This window comes from Ailuropoda melanoleuca, chromosome 6 (genome assembly GCF_002007445.2).
Source record: "Ailuropoda melanoleuca isolate Jingjing chromosome 6, ASM200744v2, whole genome shotgun sequence".
Classification (NCBI taxonomy): Eukaryota; Metazoa; Chordata; class Mammalia; order Carnivora; family Ursidae; genus Ailuropoda; species Ailuropoda melanoleuca.
The window spans coordinates 20,704,809-20,729,295 of NC_048223.1; the positions used below are offsets into that span (position 1 = coordinate 20,704,809).

Genomic DNA, 24,487 nt, shown 5'->3' on the forward strand with positions numbered 1-24,487 from the left:
TGTTTTATTGTCATCAAATTTCAGTCACAATAGCAGCCTGAAATCTGCTCTCGGCCTGATTTCCAACACGAGGGAGAAATACTGGTTTTGTGACCACTATGTAGGCAATGCCTCGGTTCCCCCAACTTCTAGGCCCGCATTTCATTTCCAGCCTGTTAGGATTAAAACCTGAAATTCTGTTGTTATTTTAGTTTGGAATTCTTGGGATTCTTGTAATTATCACTAGGGAGATTCTTGCTCTGTTCGGAGAGTTATTGTTATCACCAGTAGGAATGACAGCTATTATTATGAACACTGCAGGGCAGACAGAGCTGGTTGGGCCAAAGGAAGGCTCAGCGCACACATCGCCGTGTGGCCACCGTGAACAGCTGCACCCAAAACCAGCTGGGCAGCCAGGCCGGTGCCCTTACACTCTCGCCGTGTCTTGGGAAGGCCACGGCAATGGGAACTCAGGACATCAGCAGGGTAGGGAATTTGGGGGCTGGTCCTCCAGTGACGAGAAGAGAGACCTTCTTGAATGTGAATACGCTTACTCACTAGAAGGTGAAAAATCAGGCTGGATTTAGAACATTCGGGAAAATGTTCGTGATGGCCTGGTCACAATTCAGGCAGGGTAAGACAAGGTTATGTGTAACAAGTCTGTTCAAAAAAAAAAAAAAGAAGGGTGAGTTCCAGTCAAGTTGGATGGAGCCAAGGGATGACGAAAAGCTTGTACAGTGTGCTTTTGGGGTAAGCGGCCCGCCCACTCTACAGAGGCAAACTCTCCCTTACGCCATTCTGATACTGAGCGCTCATCCAAGAGCAGCTTTCGCGTCATTTCCAAGTGATCTGGCACACACTCGGTCCCCAAGGGCCTGCGCACAGGGGAGAGGATGTGGCAGGCTGCAGGGGACGTCGCGGGAAGGCAGGCCCAAGCACACTGCTTTGACTCTTACCGACCTGCGGGTGTCATCCTGGGAGGGGTTTAGTCAGGGCAAAAAGAAACTCCAGCTTCTCGTCTGGAGCTCTGGTAGCCTTTCTTTAAGCACTAAAACTTTCAAAGTTCGGTGGGGATTTGTCCTTTGTCTTTAACAAAAATTAGAACAACATTTTTGTCTTCATGTTATTTTAGTACAATGGTAACAATAATCCTAAAAGTGCTGTCTTATTTGGAAATTTAGAGATGTCAACTATCCTTTTAGATACTGAATGAACATACGCAGGGTCTCTCTCTCGCACACACACTGTCTCTCACAGACACGTATACACTGTCTCATAACCCACTCACACACCCTTCCACACACACACACTTCCCACTATCTCTCACACACATTCTCTCATACTCTGTGACACACTGCCTCACACCGTCTCTCATGCACACTCACACTTACACACACGCTGTCTCATGCACTCTCACACACTCACGTACACCTCGTGCATACTTGCACACACACACTCACACACAGTCTCTCTCTGTTGCACGCGCACACGATCAGCCATAGTATGTATTTCATCTTATCTCCAGTGAGCCCATAATTTGTTCCCCTCTCTTCTGGGAGGTGAGGGCAGCAGGAGATGGGGGTAAGGAGCCACGTTCGCAGAACTGATAGAGAATTGGGACTGTGGGAAGGGCAAGGGGGAAGAACACACCTTGTACCAGCTCTATGCTGGGTTAATGGACCATAGGCTTTTTCCCTTTCTGAAACAAAAGTGAGGGCCAAGTAACTGGTGACGAGTGATGTGTGCTACCAGTATCAGGACACTGAGTTCTGGGCCCCCTTCCACTGTGACCTTTGTCATGGCTCTCAGCAGATCACTCACCAATCTGTGCTTTCCGTTTTCTCATCTGTAAAATGTGTTTAATCATATTGACTTGTTTCCCAGGGAAGTAATGTGATATATTAATATTTGCGAAGCACTTTGAGATCTGACGATAAAAGGTGCATTATACTAAGTAGTGTTCGCTTCTCTCCTTGTCCCCCACCCCTTCCAGATAATCTATTCCCCCATCATATGCATAATTTTGCAAAGTTCATGTAAATGATTCTAGGCTGCGTTGAGAAAAATTAATGCTTGTGATATTTTTCAAGAAGAACCTGACAAAATAAAAAATCAAAAGAGTAACAGTGACATACAATGAAAGTTAAAGTTTTTAAAAATCCATAAGAAAACAGATTTCAGTTCTAGGCTCATACAGAGTTATTATAAGCAACGGTGAGTAATAATGATCACAAAAATGAGGAAAAATACGTTGACGGTGTCATTTGAAAACAATTGTGTTAAGAGGCTTTTTTTTTTTTTTTAAAGATTTTATTTATTTATTTAACAGAGATAGAGACAGTCAGCGAGAGAGGGAACACAAGCAGGGGGAGTGGGAGAGGAAGAAGCAGGCCCATAGCGGAGGAGCCTGATGTGGGCCTCGATCCCATAACTCCGGGATCACGCCCTGAGCTGAAGGCAGACGCTTAACCGCTGTGCCACCCAGGCGCCCCAAGAGGCTTTTTACACACATTTTACACAGTGTGGATATCCAAAATGGGTTTTAATATTAAGAGGATTGTTTTTCAAGGTATTAAATGCACAAAGAGCAAAAATGAAAAATATGGAGAGTTGGCAGGTAGAACCCAGCCCAGGGAAATGATCTGGCTACATATGAAGAGCGATAGGACCTAGAACAGTTTCTGCCTCTCTGGGCTTTCAGGAGTTCGAATACCCTTAAGTAATATCGTTTCCTTTTACATATGTTCAACCTAAAATGTTTTCCTTGCTTTTCCCTCTCTTGCGGTTTCTCTCTGTATCTGTGGACTTCTGATATTGAAAGTGAACTGCGTTTGATTGCTATCAATTTGCTTGGCAAATTTTGGGTGACACAGTTCCTCTTTCCTGAAGCCCAGTAGCATCATTCTGCTTCTCCCTCACTCCCACTTCAAACCAGTTCCTCATCTCATCTTCCGGATTTTAGTTAACGTGACCATCATTCTCCTAGTCACCCCCACTTGAAATCACTGCCTTCTCAGACCTCACTATGACGCCGCCCGGAGCACTTAACACGTCACTGGACTCCTTAAATTAGCATGGGCTTTAACTCAATGCTTCTCAGAACTCAACACGCACAAATCACCTGGGGATCTTATTTCAACGCAGATTCTGATTCTGTGAGTCTTGCGTGGGGCTGAGATTCTGCATTTCTCACAAGCACATTTCTCACGAGGGATAGTAACGATCCTGGCGCATGGCTCACATTATGGGTGGCAAAACACTCACCTTGGTTTTCAGGCAAGAGAACGGTTTATGCTGATATAATTCTCCCTTTTCCGCCCTTTTTTACAGGAATGTACTGATGATCCCGAGCATATCATGCTCTGAGTTAAATTTTTTAACCAACAAACAACGTAAGATACAAACTCCAAACAACTGGGGAGCAAAGGAAGCTTCTTTATCTGTCATCTTCTCCTCTCTGACAGATGTTTGTTTTGTCATAATTTGTTCCTTCAACTAGTATTTTTTGAGGGTTCACTATGTGTGAGACACTAAAGTACACTCAGGGGATTAAAAAAATGAAATGATTTCCCACCATCAACAGCTTGCAATCTTATATAGGAAAGAGCCAAGTAAGCAAAAAAAAAAAAAAAAAAAAAACCAAAAAAACAAAACAGTGAAGTTTGATATTTTCCTGTGCCTAGAATGTTCTTCTCATTGTTTTGAACTCCATTTCCCACTTCAAAACCTCCATTGCCACACACACACACACACATGTTTTTTGAGAGAGAGAGAGTGAGCACACAAGCAGGGGGACAGGCAGAGGGAGACGGAGAGCCTTAAGCAGGCTCCATGTGGGGCTTGATCTCATGACCCTGGGATCACGACCTGAGCCTAAATCAAGAGTGGGACACTTAACTGACTGAGCCACCCAGGTGCCCCACCACACACACACACACACACACACACACACATTAAAGGATAGCAATACTAAACTCTATTCTGTAATACTCTAATGTAAGTCATAATTGTAATCCTTAGAATTACGGCACTACCAATGATTCAATTTCTATACATTTTCAAAAATTGTATTGTAATAATTATTTTAATGAAAAGGGCTGTGATCTTGAGTCTGGATTGTGTTCAGGTTTACAAGACCTGAAAATTCATTAAAAATTGGGCTCTAAATATTGGGTGCAAAACAACAAAAATCCCTGAGAAAATGTGATGAGTCAAACCCAGCGGTAACCCGCCCTGGTAATAATAAAAATCTGAATGTAATGTGACTGGTGATTGGTCCACCTAGTCATCACCATCCCAGTCCCTGTTCTCACATGGAGAGTCCTGGAGGAGTGGAAGGCAGTGTAGGGACACTAAGGCAGGACACTAAACAGCTGTCAGGCAGATCCATCTTGGGAAGGGCGGGGGCAGAGTACAGATCCCAGGGAGCCCCAAACCGTCTCAGCCCAATTTCTTCAGAGTAGGATGTTGACATAGGCATTTAGTACGCAGAAGATTCCTGGGATTTCAGTTGCTATTCTAGACATTTTTTGTAGCCCCAAGATTCCCTAGACCATCTGCAAGAAACATCTCCACTGATATTTAATCGACCACTGGTTAGTCCTGTCACCAGAAGCTGGACAATTTGAGATCATGTGGCTTAACCAGAAACTACAGACTGCACCAGGAATGTGTAGATTGCCCAGCTGGCTTCTTTCACATTTCAATGGCGCTCCCCCCATGTTTTATACACTTAGGAGTTTCTTCTGTTTGATTCCAGGAAGCCTGTTACCTCTACTGACGGCATTTCTCTTTCTACCTTATCAACCCAGGGCTCATTCATTTTATCTCCTTTTCACATTTTTTTGTGATAAAGCCCAGAGCCACTCAAATAAAAGTAGCTCGATTACTGCTAATTCCTGATCAAGACAACCCAATATCCAACAGCAATCTGCTAATACACTTCACTAGTCCATCATAAATCATAATAAAATCTAATACAGTGTTTATAATGTGCCAGGAATTATCCTAAATGCTCTGTGTGAATTGACTTATTTAATCTTTACAGCAACCTTACGAGTCCTTTCCTATTATCATTCACATGTTACAAATGAAGAATGCAAGGTGCAGAGAGGTTAGGTAACTTGTCCAAGGTCACACAGCAGGACAGTGTCAGAACTAGGATTCACACCTAAACAGTCAAGCTTTAGAATTCATAGGCTCTATTGCCCTTCAATCATGAAGATTTTCACATGGCTTACAGGGTTGTGTTCAGATATTATTCTAGAAGCAACAGTGAACCATTGAAGGATTTTCAGAGAGGGGTATGATCAGATTAAATACCTGAAAAAGATGGAGAGGAGCTGGAATATGTAAAACAGACAGATGTTGGTGACAGAATTAGTAGGGCTTGTTGATGGAATGAAAATGCCAGGAAGCTGAAATTAGCTTTCTTTTGTTCTTCTTCATGAAAACTGTGGTTCCCTTTCTTCTTAAATGTATACCTGAATCTCCTTCCAGAGGTATTTTTTTACCTTGCTCCTGGAGATGTTCCATGATTCACAATATACAAGAATAGCTATTCAAATGTTTGTCATCAACCTTGTGATGTGTGTTTATTTTGAGTCTAAGAGTCCCCCTTTCCAGTGGATTCCCAAATAAATTCTGGAATACTTATGTGGGGGAGACTTGGGGGCTTACTCATAATAAAAGAGAATCTTTAAAGATTAATATGTTAAGAACTGAGGTGTGATAGTCCTTTGCTCTTGGTTGGCGGTCAATCTTCCTCCTCTCTTCCTGGATTGAGGGTCCATGTAAACAAAAATGTTAGGTTTCTGAGTCTGTGGTCTTATTTCCACAATAATTGCAAATATATTTAAGTGTAATAATATCAGAAAACCATTTCCACATTGTAAGTTTTCCATATTAATTTGCTAATATTCGTATTAATAATAATCGTAGTAGTATTCATGTTATTGGTAATATTAGCCAATTATTTTATTTTATTTTATTTTTTTATTTTATTATATTATGTTAATCACCATACAGATTCCGATGTAAAGTTTGATGCTTCATTAGTTTATATTAGCCAATTATTAATCAGATTGTAGCGTTAATGACCAAACTTTCAAAAAAGAAGAAGGACTGAGATCCCAAGCAGTTGAGTGAGCTATTCAGAATCATGAAAGAAGACACTGGCATAACTAGGTTAAAAATTGATGAACAGAAGCCTGACTCCTGTTCTCCATGTATGAAACAATGAATTCTAATAAAAGAACTCTTAATCACTGCCTGAATAATGACATCGTCAACAATACTGTTAATTGCAAAACAACTTCCATGTGTTTGCACATAGCTGTTCATCCAAACGGCGAGGTTTACATCGTTTTTCTTTTAGCTGCACGTTCCCATCATCCATTACTTCATTCATTCACAGAGCAGGTGTTTCCGAAGCTCGTGTGCTGTTCCAGACGCTGCGCTAAGTACTAGAAACAAGAAATGAGTAAGTCACCTTCCCTCACATAAGGAAGCGAAAACCTACAGTGCTTGTTTCACATGATGTTTCTCAGTTTCCGTTTCCTCTCCTTTCCATCTCCTTAAAGGCAGCCCCAAGTGCTTATGACAACTGACCCACTTCATCCATTTATTCAGTCATTCATTCAGCAAATATTTATGGAGAGTCCATTGTATGCTATGGGGATAAAGTGATGAATGAGATAAACAGAGCCCCTCTCTAATGTTCCTTAAATTTTGTAGTAGAATACACAGATTACAAACAGACAAATAAATAATTACAGTGACAAACACTATGAAAGAGACAGCATGAGTGAGATAATAACAGAGTGGGGGACCAACTTCAGAAAGGATGGCTAGTGAGGTCCCATTGGGGAGGTGACATTTATTCTGAAATCTGGGAGATGAGAAAGAACTATCCATGTGAAGAGTGTAAAAATTATTTCAGTAAAATAGCAGAGCATAAAGACCTGGAGGTAGAAAAAAGCCAGGAGATTTTCTAAACAGAAAAGAGACATAATCTGATTTTGGTTTTGAGAGCATAGTTTTGGCTGCTGCAATATCATAGATTGGAGGGAGGCAAGAATGGCAACCAGGGAGCTCTTGCACCATCAGGGGATAGTTCTGATTGTCTAGGCGAGAGGTGGCTGTCAGGGTGCCAGGGACAGAGGTGGAGAGGAGCCGAAAGATGCAAGACCGGTGATGGCAGTAGAACCAAGGGAACTTGTGGATGGATTGAAAATGGGAGGAAGGTAAAATTAGCAATCCAGAATAATTTGCAAGTTTCCAGCTCGCAAAACTGGGTGATTGTTGTTGTCATTGACTGAGATGGGGAATCCTGGGTGTCCCTCCCTGCCTGGGAGGCAGGGTTGGGGGGGAGAAAAAATTAAATGCAAAGGAAGAAAACAGCTGAAAAGCATTCCTCATATTCATAATTTAGAAATTCAATATAATAGATAGACTGAAATGAGTAGAGCAATGTCTCCGGAAGGATATTTTGATCTCATTCTAAAAGTAAGATGCTTGTGCGTCACAGCAAAACATCTCTGGTAGTCCAGGATAACATCCCCACAGAATATCTTGGTCGGAATGTATTGATTCCAAATACTCTTCTGATGTTACATCCCCGCCAAGGAATCAGGCAGCCACTGTTCGAACAGGCACAGTTAACAGAGGGTGCAAGGTAACAATAATACATGGCAAGTAATACGTGTCAGGCACACTTGTAAGGAGTAAACAAAAACAAGATCTGCTTGTCAACCATTTCTTCCAGACTCAGCAGGAATCCGCTTCCTGTTCTATTTATTAATCTTTGGCCGCCTCCAGACCATGGTGCCAAAAGAGAATACTAACAGGGGAACCTGTAGGATTTGGAAGGTTTCCTTGTTCCTTAATATTACAGAGGTTGTTCTCATTGTTCAATGATAAAGTTGGATGAAATGACCTTTGAATTCCTTCTGGTTCTAAACTTTCACAGTTCCCAAAACACGTACCTTTACTTGAAAATGGACAAAGGAATGAATATAAGCTATGAGAGGATAAAACTGGGAAAGGACAAAAACGATCCAACCTTACACTTCCTATGAATGAAATGTTATATTTAAGCTTGTAACGATTAACAGAATCCTTAGTCTTTTTAAAGAACAGAAGTGCCATTCATCTCTGTATTCACTTTGTACATTTCTGAATTATTTTTTTTGCCAAAATCCAGCTTGAATACATTGTCTCCTATTACACAAGATATTTTTCAGGGATCTGTGTGATGAATACCTTCCTGAGTCTTCAGAAAAGTTTATCTCTGTAGACAAAAATGTGTATTTTCCATACCTGTTTTAAGTGCCACACCCTAGCTGGGTGGTATCCCAGGAGAACCACTGATGGAGAAAGGATAAGATAGAAACTAGCCAGGATGTCACAAAGTGAGGGTAAGGAAAAGGAGTTTTCTTCCATTACCCCCACTCATCCACCCCCTTCCTAACTTCACCAAGAACAAAGGAGACACATGCTAATGATAGCCATAAAATTACCCTAGTGTCTGGAGATCTAACATGGGAACCGCAAATTAATACCATGATTCATGTCACTAATGAGAAATCTGAAAGATGATGTAACAATAACTCCACAATGCCCTCTCTACCCCCATTTGCTGGTGGTGAGGACATAAATAATGTATCTTCAAACCCAGTCCTCATTGAGTTTGAGATGCCTCAGAGCCAGGGTGGAACTGAGCCCACAGTGGCTCTTTCCATCATGGGTCAATGAAGTGGAACTCTAACAGTAATGCAACATGTTTCCCTTTTTGACTTTACTGCCAGGGCACTCAAGGTCCAACTCCAACTAGCAGGTCATGTTAGGTGCCCAATAACACTTAGGTGTTTAGTCTAAATACTTCCATTTTATTTTATTTATGATTGGTTTTAACTGATACTAACTATTGTTTAATCATTTTGTGACATTAATTGCTATTCTCCATTTAGTCTGGAAAAAATTCTGAATGATGTCCTTTCTTATGAGCCTGCGAGTTTATGTTCCCACCAATTGAACAGAATGTTTACTGGGAGACAGTTGTGCTTGATCCTATGCTTAGTCTATCCCAGTTGTGTTATAGCAATTATAATACAAATTTTAATTAAATATTTCATAAAGTTTGAAATATTCGTGCAAAAAGAAATAGAATCATTTTTATGAAAACAAAGTTGTATGCTTTGGAAAGACTCAATAACATTAAGTTGCTAAAAATAATGATGTAGAATTAGGCATCAGTGAGGCAAGTGGAAATGCTTAGGGAGAAAACCAGTTATCTAAAAGAATTCCACATTCTGATTGTTTTGAAAGTATCCTTAGGTTCTTCCTTCTTTTTCAGGAAAGCAAAACTAGAAACTGCAGACAATGGTAGATTATGAGTGGAGCGATATATTCAAAGAAAAGATTTTTATCTTATATCTAAATACTAGTGAATGAATGTATATTTATATATTTAAGGTAAAAGAAAATGATCAAGCTATATAGTTTTTGCTTACAATGTCCTAAATTAATTAGGACATTTGATTAAATTAATCAAAATAACCAACTATTATATCAGATAAGAGAATATCTACTGTAAAAGTCAATTTTAATCAATTTGTGAGTAGAACCGGTTTAAATCTAAAAATATATGAAAGAAATAAAAATGAATACATAAGTGCTTAATGAGTCCAATATCACTACTTCAGTTTGGCCCATATGTCCTGGTAACAAAGTGATGAGATGAGTAGGGAAGACACATATTCTGTACCCTGGGATTACTTTAGAGAAGAGCTATGCTGCTATAGCTAACACAAGGTCATGCAGTGTATGGATGGATGATCGTAAGACAGGCTCAGAGCTACAACCTAGGACATCCTTGGAGACTGTTCTCAGCAGGTTGCTATGGTAACAGAAAGATCTTGAGCTCTGGAGTCAGTCGGACATAGGTCTCATGGCCCAACTCCATCGCTGGCTATTGTGTGAGCTTGGACAAGTCATTTAACCCTTTGGAGCCTTGGCTTCCTCATCTGTAAAATGGGATTAAGAAGCAAGTTTCTAGCACGGTAGCAGGCTTCAGACCCTCAAGAAAAGAATCCTCCCTCTCTTCCCTGTTTCTTCTGAATGCAAAAATCAGCATTTGGGGTTTTTGAATAGATGTAAAAAAAACATGCAGGCTCTCACCACATTGTTCTGTCTGTTGTTTAACATCAGAGCTCACAGGAGTTTACTCCTTACACATAAGCATTACATTGAAGAAATGCATCAGCTATTGGCCCTTTGGTATGTCACAGTATTTAAAGTATTGTGGGATGACACAAAGACATCTCTACACGGCTGTTGCTTTTGATGCACTCACATAATGTTGCAAAGACTCTTAGCTTATCCACGGGCTCAGACAAGAGATTGCAGAGGGCTTCGCTCTTATTCTCTAAGTCTACGTGAATAAATGTGGTAAACTGAGGCACACGTTCCCCTTAGCGTCTTAGGCTCAGCCTGAGTATCTGTAATTACTGGGCAATATTTCAATGTCTTGGTCTTGAAATTTCTAAGAATTCCATATTCACCCACCACCTTCTTTAAAATGAGTTGAGAATTGTAAGCAAAGAAATGTTTTTAAAAGACCCTTCCGTAGGACGTCGTCAGGCATGCTGTTCTCTGGGCTGCTGTGGTAAATCTAGGCCAGTAAACTGCTTCGAGTACTTGACGAATTCCGCTGTTGCTTACTTTTTTTTTCTTCCATGAAGTTTAAAATAAACAATTAACCTATTTCCAACACAGTGTTTGGTATTGATTTAATTTAGCATGTGTTATTCATCTGCATGCCTCACAACGGTTGCTTAATTGTCTAAATCTTCCCGTGTAGAGTGCTGCCTATGGAATCTCTTTCCACAGAACACTCTTAGCAGAGTGTGGCTTACTATTTCCATAACATCTGTCTTTTCTACTAAAGAGCAGATTAACAATTATGCTTCTTTAAAGGTGTGTGTATGTGTGTGTGCGTGCATGTGTGCGCACAAGCGTGCATGATTTGTGTGTGTGTGTGCTTAGGGGAAGTTGGGCCAGAAATTTGCCTCTTCTACCATTGGCTTTCTGGTACAATAGTTTGCAGTCCTATCATGAGGTCAGAGACTTTGCTCATACCCATAATGCCGCTGACAGGATTGCCCTTTTCTTCTGCCTTAGTATGCCCTGGAATGCCACATTATTTCCATTAAACATGATTGTCTGCAGGGGAGACAACATATGCGACCCCCTCCTTCTGCTACCACTCCCCAAGTCTCTCTCTCTTTCACACACACACACACACACACGCATGCACACATGCACACAAAGCTCCTTTCAATTGTGTTAAGCAGTAAAGCAGAAGGATTTTTTAAATTAGTGTTTTGTTTTGGCAATGGTTGCTGATGTGTTCATGTAATACAGTTTTAATCAAATCCCCAAAGCTGAAGACCTTTCAGCGTATCTTAGGCTGCACTGTGCAAGGCTTATTCCACTTGAAGTGGCCACCAGGGAGGTACAATTAGCTGTTCCCATGGAGAAGTTTGTTATAGTAATAAATAATAAGTAGCATAGGTAGCGATGGAATCAATTAAAGATATTTTTGACCATCTAATGGTTTATGGGAATGCTAAATAATTGACGACAAGTTTTTGACTATGTTTTCCATCCGCATGTCTCCTTGTAACTAAACCTTGACCATGCCCATAGAACGGTGTCTGAGGTCACTACTTTTTCTGTCTTAAAGCCGCATTGTCAAGGGTACTGGAGGAAAGGCAGTTGCAGCGCTTCCATAAGCAAGCTGATTTCGATAGGGTTAAAACTCGGCTGTAAATATTTGCTGCAGGCGGAAATCTAACATATGAAGCCGGAGAACAAATTGTGTTATCAGTTTCAAAAACAATCTGTTTCGCCATTCATTTATTTATTTTTTAACCCGTGCAAAACAGAACAATAGGAGTTGACTGGCTGAGAGGGCTTTGTGCTTTGTCTCGGGGTTCCAACGGCTTTGATGTTAAAATGGAAATTTGGCAAGTGGGACGTTGGTAAAGCACTCTAAATGCTTTTGGCATCTTGACAGGGAAAAAAAATTGTCAGGCAACCTTGGTTGGAAATTGGTGAGTGTGAGCTCACGAGTCACTTTATAAATAAAATCTCAGAAGGAGATAAGGTGGATGAGTTTGTTGTGTGTGTTCAGGGATGAATTGATATGCCACCCATCACCTAAAGCAGGTCAGTGATCCATGAGCTTAGCAAGATTTACATGAAAAGACACAATGGTTCCTTCAAAGTTATTGGATAAGTGACATATGGTCTCAGGGCCAATGTGGGTGTCAGTGGGGGATTCATCAGACCGAAATTTGGGCTAAATAAAGCTTAACTGACAATTTCCGTCATTTGTCCATGAGAAGTAGTTCTACCTGATGCTGTATTTTACAAATGTTATTATATTTGTAAAAAACCCTCTCTGTGGATTGGTTTCCCTTAATGCAGAATGCTTCCCCTCCTTCCTGAGGGTCTTTGCGAAGTCCAAGTGAGCAACACATTACCCAAGAGCAACAGAAACGGCCTCTATGGGCTGCTGGGGTGTGGAATTTTTTTATACCTCACGCAAAATGTAGTTAATATAATAATCACCTTATTTTAGCAGAGATTGGCAAACTACAGATTATGGGCCGAACGTGGCCCAGGGTTTTTATAAATAAAGTTTTATTGAGACACAGTGATGTTCATTTGCTTACCTATCATCTATGGCTGCTTTCATGGTATAATGGCAGAACTGTGTAGCTGCTGCAGAGACCATATGTGTGTCCCAAAAAGCTGAAAATATTTACTCTCCGGCCCTTTACAGAAATGTTTGCCAACTCCTGACGTAAAGGATTCCATACGCTGATGGTGTAAAATTGACCTGTTATCTTCACCACATTCCTTTGAAAGGGAATTTTTCGCCTCATCTCTCCCATGCTACCTCCCTCCAGCTATCCCCGTGGAAGGTTCACAGTAGCTGTAGAAAAATGCAGGCTGGTCTTTCTCCTTTGCCACATACAGGATGAGTTGCAGCGAGTGAGTTAAAAATGATGAGAGTTTAAAGTGCAGAAAGGTGGTCTTTGTTTGCTCTGAGCCAGGAAATCACTCAACTCTCACCCACATAGTTTAAACGTGTTGACACTACCAGTGTTTCCTTTGTCTGGGGACAGAGTGTAGAATGATATATTTTCTAGAATTGGCTCATTTAACAACTTCTACATCTTTTCTGACTAGGTAGGAATTAGTAAACGTGACCTGGGATTAAGATTCCTCCACTCAGAAGAGAAAGACTGTTTTCTTGGTACTGGTTTTGTTTTTTTTTTTTAATTTAAAGTTACTTGGTCAATAGAGGAAAAAAGAATCAAGTGAAGAGAAAGGATTGAGTGGTTTGACCCCCTTACTTTCTCTAGATGTAAAAGGCTGGAGTCACCTGAATTCCATGCTCCAGCTAGTCCGCAGTCCTTATAGCCCTGCAAGCTCACCATCCCCTTTTCCCTCTCCCCCCAAAGTTTTCTCCCCATTTTGCCCAAATGATTTCTTCTTTCTCTTTATTTCTTAGCCTCAGGTTAGTTCTTCTTGGACACCTGCTTGACTCCCCAGACAGACAAGATTGGGTCTTCCTGTTCCTTGATTCCATCATACCCTGTGCTACGCTGTATGGCATAGTGAAAGGACTAACCTTTATTGATCACCATCTCTGTGCAGCCATTTTACCTTGACTTTAAGCACATTATCTCATTTAACCATCTCAACAAGCCTATGTGATTGGGGCTCCCATGACTGCACTGACACAGAAAAGATCCAGAGAGGTTCAGTGACTATCCAAACAGCACACTGCCAGGAGGAGAGGGATCAAAATTTGAATCCAAGCCTAACAATTTATACAGTCCAGCCTTTCTTACAACTCCATGCTACTTCTAGTAAATCGCTTTTTCTGGATGAGTATCGGAGAAAGTCAACAATTCTTCTTGCTCCTTCTCTCCTTGTTTTTCCTCCTCTTTCCTTCACTCCTCTTTGTATTTCTTTGTTCCTTGTCTACCGGCAAAACCTTAGACCTGTCAAAAATATGTATAAGCATTCTTTACCATGACTATGACCCAGGAGTTGTTGACCTCTGTTTTATTTGCTGAAAACAGCATATTGACTTCTCATTCTACTTTTTTCCCAGTCCAGACCCTAAATTTTCAACCACCTAAAATGCTTGCAAACTCATAATTAGGTTTTGTGTAAATATTTAAGGGTTTTATTTTCCGTTTAGAAAGGGGTGTTAAGTGAGATTTGGGTGGGGATTTTGGCACATCCAATCTTTATTTTTTCAAATGACTTACTAAAAAGCAACAACCCACATACTTTTTATATAACACAAATAGGAATTCAGCTCTCCAAACCCATCATCCCTATTAGCAAAATTAGCAAAAGATTAGATAAAAATTATTAGTCAGGGAAATAAAAATGGGACAAATAAATTAGGTATTTGCTCAAAGTTGTCTTACCTTTGTTGTTACCTGAAGAACTCAGAGATATGCCTGGAGAGGCGCTCTTTGGAGGCCTTTCTGCGAACCAATATTTAATCTTCAAAATTAAAGCCTGCAGAAGGAAAAATTGTTGTTGAGTATCAAGATAAATTTGAAGCTGAAATTATCTTTGAATATGACATTTAGTTTGTGAGAACCTGTGTTGCCTAGTAATTCATATCTACTACTCTTCTGCTGGTATAATGAAGGGAATCTCCCTGAAAGAATAAGACACGGGTTTTTGTCCTTCAAGGTGGTGGCTTTTCACGTATATTTTCATATTCTCCCAGTCGCCTTGATGACTGACACTCTTGTCATCAGCTTGATAGAGCCCGAATAACCATCTAATTTTGAGAACCCTGTACTCCTGATTCCTTCCGTAGCCTGTTCCCAGGCATTTGTCCAGGATTCTCCACTGTCTGTCCTGTGCCTTCCTCCTCAGCTTTACTTGTATGCCCCACCCAACTTCACATCATTCTCCAGCAACACAAACAAAGGAGAGTTGCTCAAAGAGATGTTCTATGTTGTAACTTTTCACATTCTAGTCCCTTCTTATCCAAATCCATTCTCTTTCTTCTTAGTTTTGCTCAAGCATTATTTCTCTCTATGAAGCCCACCTTCAGAAGAAAGAATTCCTGCTTCCTCTGATCTACTTCAGCACCTCATTCCCATCTCTTGTGCTGCATGGGTAGCACTGTCCAGTAATTATTTGTTAAATGTCTATCCAAAGAACAAGTGCCATGACCTGCCATTAGTACTTAACTTAGGAGCTGGCATATATCTTCTTTGGTAGGTCCTCCTACCCCAGGTATGTGTTGAACTGAACTGAAACCAAAATTGTCTGGTTCCTGGAAGATCAGACACAAAGCATGGGCCTTCTAACCTGCCGAGACATTTTAACATTTTAATATAGATTGTCATTAAGTTTATTAGTGTTGCTTTTGTTAGCTCCTATAAAGTTGATTGTTGGGCTAAGATTTTTGGAGGTACTGATTAGGAGACTGGGTGAAGTTTAATTTTTTTTTAATAGGTGAATTTCAATCAGATTCATCCATGTTTTGGAGCCACAGGCCAAATTTACTTATATAAAAAAACTGATATAGTCTAGTATCTGCAAAACCAACAAATACAAATCCCTCCTTCTAGTGAGTCACTTGAATGCAAAATCAACTGTAATTCAAGCAAACGAAAACACTGAAGGGTGAGCTTTGTCAGACTGGACTAACTTGTTCTACCTGTTTTGGACTCAAAAGGCCTGATGAGGGCTCAGGGTACAGGGAGTTCCAGCTTGGGTTACAAGGAGCATTCTGTGTCTCCCCCTGCTGGTTGGTGGAATAAATAAATGGGACAACCCCCAGAAGTCTAAAGGGCCATGACCTCGCAGCTCTGTATCATCCAGGTCAACTGTGGACCCTGTGAACTTTTAATAAGAAAGGTTGATCAAGACTTCATGTCAGGATATTTTATCTCATCCCCAGCTTTTAACTCTAGTTAATTAGCATTCTGCATTTCTTAACAATTCTAACTTCACATCCCATTGAAATAAACCATTAAGAAACCCACTTTTTGCATATTTAATTCCAGGCTATAACTACATTTTGATTAGATTAACATTGTTTTAAAAAGGTTGTGTTTGAAAATAATCTTAAGTGTTACCACAAGGGATAACATTTCCTCTAGTCTTCAAAGGATTGTTTTAGTCCATCAGTATATTTGGAAATATGAAAAAAGAAAATTATATCTTATAAACAAGAATATTAGATAAAGTAAATTCACCGAAAATCTGGGAAAAAAAAGATTTACCCAAAATTTGTTTGTATCATTCTATTACCTTTATTTGGTGATTATATATCTGACAGACTCAAATTTCAAAAGAATTTGAAAAGGCTTTTTATTGTGAGTATACGAGTATTCATGACAAAAGCTGAGACAAGCCAAGAGTCCACAAAGAATATATTGTATGATAGATGGTTTACAAACCAGAAAATGCTCGTATTCAGTGGAGACAGCTAAAACATTCAAGCCTTGCCATTCTCAGCTGAAAAGCAAAGACTTATACCACAAAAAGTGAGGGGAAAATGCGAAGGAAAAAACAAAAATGAGAAGAAGTAGGGTTTCTCACATCTAAGAGTAGATATGAGAACCAACAACGAAGCCCCCAAAAAGTCAATGCAATAGTGAGCAAAACAAGGTAACAGCAGAAAAAAGGAACCATGGTAAGTGCAATCGTTTTTGAAAAGTATAAAGGGCACACAGCAGCATATATTGCAAAAGTCTTTGTAGGTCTGGTTGTGTAGCATAGGACAATATTTGTTATTAATGATTAACTTGTACTCATTATATTTTGTTGACTATGTTAGAGAACACAGTGGTATGTCTTTTAAGGAGAGTTTGATTAAAAATAATATAATTTTTTACTTTTTCAGAAGAGTCACAAATATTTATTTATTTATCATTCAGAGTTATGTTAATTCCTTAAATGATTCTAAAAGATCTTAGCATAATGCAAGGATTTACTTCTTGCTGTGTCACAGTCCCATGCCAGTCTTCCTAAGACCCAGGCTCCTTCTCCTGAAGGTGTTACCTTCTAAAACAAATGGCCTCCAAGTTTGCTGAAGAAGTGAAAAGAGCATCACTCATACAGGGTTTTATGGACCGAGCCTAGAAGTGCCTTAGAGCTCTTCTACCCACATTCCACTGACCATAAATCAGTCATAAGACTCCAGTCTAACTGCCACAGGGCTCTGGAAGCTCTTGTCTTCCTACTTTCCAAAGAATACAATAACAAGCATATTGACTGGCAACAATATTATCTGGAGGTTCAGCAGTGGATGGCCCATTGGAGGAACAGAAAAGAATCCTCCCTTTCTAGACAGGGAATAAAAATAGTAAACAAAATAAATGAGTTAAATGCATGGCATATTAAATAGTAATAAGCGAAAAGTGTTAAGGTAGAAAATTAAAGCACCCGGGCAAGGAAGGTAGTAGGAAGTATGGCAGGACTCACTTTACATTGAAATAAGGTAGTCAGGGAAGGCATCACTGAGGAGTGTTTGAGAAAAGATCTAAAGGTGGTAAGGGAGTTAGTGGATATCCAAGGGAAGAAAATTTCAGGCAGAAGATATTGCAAATCCAAGAGCCCTGAGGCAGGACTGGGGCTGGCATATTAGAAGAACTGCAAGGAGGCCAATATGGCTGGAGTGGAGGGAGCTGGTGGTGGTGGTGAGGAAGTAATAGGAGATGAGGTCAGTGAGATAATGGGGAAGGTGGATTTTACAGTGTTTTTAGGCCATTGTGAGGATGTCAGCGTTTTCTTTGAGTGAGACTGGAAGCATTGGAGGGTTTTGAAATGATGATCGATACACACAGGGATACCTTTTGTTATTTATTTATTTATTTATTTATTTATTTATTTATTTATTGTTAAAGAGTTTATTGATTTGAGAGAGAGAGAGAACGAGCAGAGAGGGGGCAGAGGGAGAGGAAGACATAGACTCCCTTCTGAGCAGGCCCCCACACCCCCACCCCCAGCGATGCAGGGGCTGGATCCAGGACCCTGAGATCATGACCTGAGCCGAAGGCAGACGTTTAGCCGACTGAGCTACCCAGGTGCCCCCAGGGATTCCTTTTAATGGTATCACTCCAGTTGCTTGATTGAGAACAGAATGTAGGGGGAAAGAATGGATACGGGAAGACTCATTGGAAACCATTACAATAAGTGCGATGAGATTGGTAGCAGTAAAAAATAGGAAATGACTGGATTATAGGTATATTCTGAAAGTAGAGTCAATAAGATATGCTAATTGAGAAGAAATACGGTGAGGAAAAGGAGAAGAATCAAGTATGACTCCAAGATTGTGTGCCTTAGCAAACAAAAAAGTGTGAAAGGTACAGATTTTTAGAGGGGAATGGCAGTCTGGTCAGGAGCAACGTTTTGACATGTTAAATTTGAGATGGTTATTAGGTAGTCATGTGAAAATCTGAGAAGGTTCTTAGATAGAATGAGTCTAGACTTCAGTGGAAAAGTCTGGCTGGAGATAGAAATTTGGTATCAGAACCTGGTCAAACGAGATTCCTCAGGTAATGAGAAAAGGGTTCCAAAGTCTCAACTTTGAGGCACTCCAGCATTCTAAGGTTGGATAGATGAGGGAGACCTGCCAAAGGAGATAGAGAATAAGTAGCTATTAAGGTAGAAAGAGAACCTGGTGGTCACTGAAGGAAGGAAATGCTTTAGGAAGTAGGGAGAGATCAAATGTAACAAGTTTTGTTGACAGATCAAGTAAAATAAGGATCGACATTTGACCATTGGATTGAGAAGTTCCTTCTTGATCTTGACAAGAGCTTTGTTTTCATCAAGTGATGAGGATGAAGCCTGGCTAGTGGTGTTCAAAGAGAAAGGAGAACGATTAGGGATTATAAGCATAGCTACTTGATGTGCTGTAAAGAGAAAGGGAGAAAAAGGGTGCTGGTTAGAGTGAGAAGTGAGTTAAGAGATGGGTTTTTTCTTCTTTAGATATTTGTGAGCTGATGAGAAGCATTTGGGACAGGAGTTGTTGCCGTAGGAGAAAGAGAGGAAATTTCTAGAGTAATGTTCTTAAGTAGATGAAAGCAGATAGGATCAAGTACATGAGGGAAGGGATTGGCCTTTCCTGGCAGAGGGGACACTCATTCAGTAACAGGCAAGAAGGCAGAATTAGATGACACAGATGCAAGTAGGTGGTGGGTGTGGGTGTGAGAACGTGTAGAGCTTCTCATCTGATCGCCTCTACTTCCTCAGTAAAATGAGACTGAGAACAAAGGAGGACCTGTTAAGTATTTGAGGAGAGAGTGGAAAGTACAAAACAGTCACCTGGGAAAGCAGGAAGGTGAATGGATGGGGACAGGTAGCATGATTGTCCAGCTACTTCAAGAACTCTCTTGTGGAGAGCGAACAGGAATTCAAAGGGAGGCAAGTGAGCAGTCCTGTGTTTGTTTCCAGCCTCATTTAGTTCACGGGTGCATGTGAGCATACAGGGAGAGTGGGATTTCACTAGAGCTGCATGTTTTTTTCAAGTGAGTAGGCCAAAGAGAGAGCACAAAGGAGACAAGGGCATATGCAAAGAAGCGATTCTAACAATTGGCTTTAGAAGTTTACCTGGTAAGAAGTGAAGTGGGGGTGTAAAGAATTAAGGGGCAATTTCAAAAGTTCAGGGATCAATGGGTATAAATGCCTATGTTGAGCTGGAGTAGTAGAGGAGGTTGGCCGGAAAGACTGAGGATGGTGAGCAGAGAGGGGTGAATTAAGAGGAGGTTATACATTTCAGCAACTAAGTGGTGTAAGGCATCGGGACTTCGAGAGGGGATGGCTAAAATAGTGTGGAGAAGAGTTTAAAGAAATGAGAAAACAGGGTTTCGGAAATCCTTATCCCCTGGCATCCACTAATCTGTTCATATCTATAGTTCTGTCATTGTGAGAATGTTGTATCACTGGGTTTATACAATGTGCAACCTTTTAAGATTAACATTTCTTCCTAAGCAGCACGCCTTTAATTCCATCCAGGTTGTTGTATATATCAATCTTCATTGCTTTTTATTACGAAGTCGTATCCCACTGTGTGGATATGACAGAGTCGGTCCAGACGTTTGCTTATCTAGGGGCATTTGAGTTGTGCTTTGAACTGCATGGTCATCTCCTCCCCAAATTCATATGCTGAAGTCCCAAACCCCAACACGATGGCATTTGGATGTAACATCTTTGCTTCAGATGAAGTCACGTGGTTGATTAGCCCGAGTTGACTAAAACAAGTTATTTTTAGTATTTCGAGCTTACCCGTAAAGTTGTTAGGAACATTTCCTGTACAGGATGGCAACTGTCTTCTTAAAGTTTGTTTTGTTCTAAGCTTCCTCAAAATCTTAGGTTTTGTGTTCTTGTTGTGTTTTTGCATCACTCACAATAAATAAATCCATAATCATTAAAATTATTTAAAAAAAAGTTCATCCATGGAAACAACATTGAGACACACCCTATAGAATGAAACACACACACATACAACATGGACGGCTGTTGCCCACATAATGTGGAGTGAATGAAGTCAGTCACAAAAGCTTGATTTCCTTTATATAAAGTATAAACAAGCAAAGTCAATGGACAGAGTCAGAAGTCTAGAGAGTGGTTTTCCTTGAGGAGAGGTCATCATTGGCTTTTGGGGTATTGCTAACGTTCTGCTGCTTGATCTGGTTGATGGCTTCATTTGTCTGCTGGTTAACATTCATAGGGCTGTACACTTGTAAGAGGTGCACATTTCTGAATGTACAGTATATTCCAATAAAGTCCAAAAACATAAACTTGAGCATATGACTCAAGGACTTCCCTCACGTGTTCCCTTGTTTCATTGCTCATAGTCGGCTGGAATCCATGATTCTACTTAAAGTTGCAATCATCAATAACATTTTATTTTCTAATGCTCTCTGAGAGAAAAGGGGAGAGGAGTGTTTCAAGCTTGGTGGCTTGAACAAACTCTCACTAATTTACTTATAGTGGTGGCATTGATTTCATCTGTAATTCTTTTTTTCCTGTAATCGATCTCACTGTCAAAACCCAACCTGAGAACAATGGAATGGGTAAGTGGAGTTTTTACTTATTAAAAGGGCAACATCTCAGAAATGAAATTACAATTTAGTTGGGATAAATTGTCTTATAACTTCATTTTTTTACATTAAAGCTATAATTGAGGGGCATTATATGCTGTTTATCACTGCAATGAAAATGTAGTCAGAATGAACTTCTCGAGGCTGTTAAACTGCCTCTTATTAGCATTGAAACTATACTCACAGCCCATTATCTTGGGCTATATTTTTTGGTATAAGGGAATTGCTATCAAAGTGTACTTAATCTGAAAGGAATTGGGTTATAATTGGAGTCTTTGTGAAAAGGGAGTTAAAATTATTTGGTATTGTCGTAAGGTAACAATGTGCTGTTCAAATATTAAAAGAACTTAGCAGGGGCGCCTGGGTGGCACAGCGGTTAAGCATCTGCCTTCGGCTCAGGGCGTGATCCCGGCGTTATGGGATTGAGCCCCACATCAGGCTCCTCCGCTATGAGCCTGCTTCTTCCTCTCACACTCCCCCTGCTTGTGTTCCCTCTCTCGCTGGCTGTCTCTGTCAAATAAATAAATAAAATCTTTAAAAAAATAAATAAATAAAAGAACTTAGCAGTGGCACTGGGAGGGCACGTTGGGTATCATCACTGATGGCAAGTGATACTCGTTATTTTTGCTCCTAATCAATCTAGCAAGCAAAAGAGAGAAAACATTTATTTATCAACTCATCCAAGAGTTCCGGGTTTTCAAAGAGCAGGGAAGAGTTTCCATCATGTCTTGTTCCCCAATCACAGAAATCACTGGTCCTTCTCCATGAGGAGTGTTAACATCTGAGAGTAAGAACCTCTATTTTGGGAACACAGTAGGTGTTCAAATGTCAGTTAAGTTAAATCAAGTGGCCAGCCGGTCTGGGTAAAGGGAAATAGAATATTCCGGCTCATAGATTATTTCAAAGGTAGCAAATAATGGATATAGGATGAATTTTATCATTTCTGTATTATGATATGCCAGCCTAATTATTGCCAGGCATGCCCGTGAAGATAAAAAAAGAAAATTAAACGCTGTCACATAATCTAGGTCAGATGCTGGCAACTTTTTCTGTAAAGGGCCTGATAATAAATACTTTTCGCTTTGTAGACCATACAAGTCATTGTCACAACTACCCAGTTCTGCCACAGTAGCCTGAAAGCATCCATACACGGTATGCTAACAACTGAATGTGGTTGTGTTATAATCAGATGATAAAAACTGACAGCCGGCTGGATTTGGCCTGGAGGCCATAGTTTGCAGACCCCAATCTAGATGATTGCCTGGTAACTTTGTGATTGTAAACTGGAAAACACACCCAGGCACTGAAGTCTCATGTCTGTCTAGGATCATACGTTGGCCATGCAGATTCAAAATACGGCTTTTTCTGTGATCATATTTATCAGATTACATTATTATTAAATTATAAGTTAATTGTAATGTAACAATGTATTTTAATTATCATATACTAATAACATCTACTGTCTCATTAAAAACAAACAGCATTTTATTCTTTTCTCTTCCCAAACACTGAACTACAAGCATCTCCTAATCTTAGGTAGAAACATAAAAAGCAAGTCAGTATGATTTCAAAACAAGGAAGGAATTTGAAAATTCATTTTCAAACTTGCTTCCTCTCCTTCCTTGATACAGTATGCAAGCCCCCTGTGTGTGTGTGTGTGTGTGTGTGCACGTGTGCATGTGCTCGTGTGTGAGTGAAGCATTGATTGAAATGTTTCTACCTGTGGGTGGTCCCCAACTCACCATTGCTTTCCCAAAGTCTTTATTTTTTTATAATAATTTTTTATTACATTATGTTAGTCACCATACAGTACATACCTAGTTTTTGATGTAAAGTTCCATGATTCATTATTTGCGTATAACACCCAATGCACCATGCAATACGTGCCCTCCTTACTACCCATCACCAGCCTATCCCAATCGCCCAACCCCCCTCCCCTCTGAAGCCCTCAGTTTGTTTCCCAAAGTCTTTAAATAAGGCAGACTGAGAGTGGGTTTGTCTTTCTCCTGACTTCTGAGCAATTGGTTGTATTACTGAAACAGCAGTTACAACAGGATCTTGCCAAAGCTTTGAAGCATTGGAAAAAATGCAGAAACGACTAAGGGACCTTCTTTCACGCGTGCCAGACACAGGAGGTCTCATGGCTGATCCACGGGTTAGAATTGAAAGTTCACTCAGCAAAAAGCCATTAAGACTTGTGCCTGGATTAAGAAGATGTGGTCCATATATACAATGGACTATTACTCAGCCATCAGAAAGAACGATTACCCAACATTTGCAGCAACATGGACAGGGCTGGAGGAGATTATGCTAAGTGAAATAAATCAAGCAGAGAAAGACAATTATCATATGGTTTCACTCATTAATGGAACATAAAAAATAGGAAGATCGGTAGAAGGAAGGGAAGAATGAAGGGGGGTAAACAGAAGGGGGAATGAACCATGAGAGACTATGGACTCTGGGAAACAAACTGAGGGTTTCAGAGGGGAGGGGTGTGGGGGGATGGGCTAGGCCGGTGATGGGTATTAAGGAGGGCATGTATTGCATGGTGCACTGGGTGTTATACGCAAGTAATGAATCATGGGACATTGAATCAAAAACTAAGGGTATACTGTATGGTGACTAACATAACATAATAAAAAATTATCATTAAAGAAAAAAGAGCTGACTTGTGCCATCTCTGAGAACGGCACATGTTACCTTGTAACCAGTGACTTCACCTGTCCTGTTTCCAGAAGTGAGGTAATATCCCCACTTCCCAGGGTTGCCATGAGCATTAAATGAGTGCTTGGTACACTCAACCAAGAGCAGCTTTACTATTGAGAATTTTGTTACTTTGTTTGTTCAGGTCTTCACTTGATTGTCACCGCCTCTCTCATGCAGGACGAGTACCAGGTGAATTGCAGGCGTTGATAAACGATCACTACCTTATTTTCCTATCTTCCAATTTGGATTTCTCTTCAAAATCTGCCAGACTGATACCAGAACTCCGACCCTGAGCTGCAGCGCCTGGCATCTTCGTACCCTTTCACTGTACAAGACGTCTAGGGCAGCGGTTGCAGCCCATTTCCCAATACTTGTATTTCCAGTATTTTTTGACATTTAACACCATTAGAACATACAGCAGAATCCAAGTACAGTTTCTTCGAGGTAAATGTGAGTGTTTTTTCAGATCTCAGTGTGTTGAATAACCTTTAGATGTAAAGTTAGCACAGCAAACATTGACATGATGCAAGCAGCTCAGAGCAGAGTGCCTAAAAATAAATATATGAAGTTCATACGTTACAAAAAAAAAAAAAAGAGTTACACATTTAAATGGAAAAACAGCTTTGAGGCTTATG

At 40.3% G+C, this 24,487-nt stretch overlaps 1 long non-coding RNA gene across 2 annotated transcripts; it reads right to left on the reverse strand.

Moving 5' to 3' along the window:
- Positions 1-6,020: 6,020 nt before the first annotated feature.
- On the reverse strand, positions 6,021-15,274 carry LOC117802572. Of its 2 annotated transcripts, none has more exons than XR_004625936.1 (3): positions 15,137-15,274; positions 14,499-14,592; positions 6,021-6,443 (listed from the first exon to the last, which is right to left on the reverse strand). It is a non-coding gene; the product is annotated as an uncharacterized LOC117802572 (long non-coding RNA). The 2 variants fall into 2 exon arrangements; XR_004625935.1 differs by lacking the exon at positions 6,021-6,443 and adding an exon at positions 11,798-14,060.
- Positions 15,275-24,487: the final 9,213 nt, after the last annotated feature.